Raw genomic sequence first — 1,002 nt, 5'->3', positions numbered from 1 at the left:
ACCCACGGCGCCGAAGGCGTCAAGGAACACTGTGCCTAACCCGGGGGCATGTCTAGCTTGCTAGCCGTCCCTCGTGTTGCAAATCTATTTAATCCACACGACTCTCGGCAACGGATATCTCGGCTCTCGCATCGATGAAGAACGTAGCGAAATGCGATACCTGGTGTGAATTGCAGAATCCCGCGAACCATCGAGTCTTTGAACGCAAGTTGCGCCCGAGGCCACTCGGCCGAGGGCACGCCTGCCTGGGCGTCACGCCAAAACACGCTCCCAACCACTCTCAACGGGAATCGGGATGCGGCATCTGGTCCCTCGTCTCTCAAGGGACGGTGGACCGAAGATTGGGCTGCCGGCGTACCGCGCCGGACACAGCGCATGGTGGGCGTCCTCGCTTTATCAATGCAGTGCATCCGGCGCGCAGCTGGCATTATGGCCTTTGAATGACCCAACAAACGAAGCGCACGTCGCTTCGACCGCGACCCCAGGTCAGGCGGGACTACCCGCTGAGTTTAAGCATATAAATAAGCGGAGGAGAAGAAACTTACAAGGATTCCCCTAGTAACGGCGAGCGAACCGGGAGCAGCCCAGCTTGAGAATCGGGCGGCTGTGCCGTCCGAATTGTAGTCTGGAAAGGTGTCCTCAGTGACGGACCGGGCCCAAGTCCCCTGGAAAGGGGCGCCTGGGAGGGTGAGAGCCCCGTCCGGCCCGGACCCTGTCGCCCCACGAGGCGCCGTCAACGAGTCGGGTTGTTTGGGAATGCAGCCCAAATCGGGCGGTAGACTCCGTCCAAGGCTAAATACAGGCGAGAGACCGATAGCGAACAAGTACCGCGAGGGAAAGATGAAAAGGACTTTGAAAAGAGAGTCAAAGAGTGCTTGAAATTGCCGGGAGGGAAGCGGATGGGGGCCGGCGATGCGCCCCGGCCGTATGCGGAACGGCTCTTGCTGGTCCGCCGCTCGGCTCGGGGTGTGGACTGTTGTCGGCCGCGCCGGCGGCCAAAGC

At 60.8% G+C, this 1,002-nt stretch overlaps 1 non-coding gene across 1 annotated transcript; it reads left to right on the top strand.

Moving 5' to 3' along the window:
- Window positions 1-99: 99 nt before the first annotated feature.
- On the top strand, window positions 100-255 carry LOC123179033 (5.8S ribosomal RNA). The gene has a single exon (XR_006490053.1). It is a non-coding gene; the product is annotated as a 5.8S ribosomal RNA (ribosomal RNA).
- Window positions 256-1,002: the final 747 nt, after the last annotated feature.

Source organism: Triticum aestivum, unplaced genomic scaffold, assembly GCF_018294505.1.
Source record: "Triticum aestivum cultivar Chinese Spring unplaced genomic scaffold, IWGSC CS RefSeq v2.1 scaffold85258, whole genome shotgun sequence".
Classification (NCBI taxonomy): domain Eukaryota; kingdom Viridiplantae; phylum Streptophyta; class Magnoliopsida; order Poales; family Poaceae; genus Triticum; species Triticum aestivum.
This window is presented reverse-complemented; position numbering and strand designations above follow the sequence as displayed.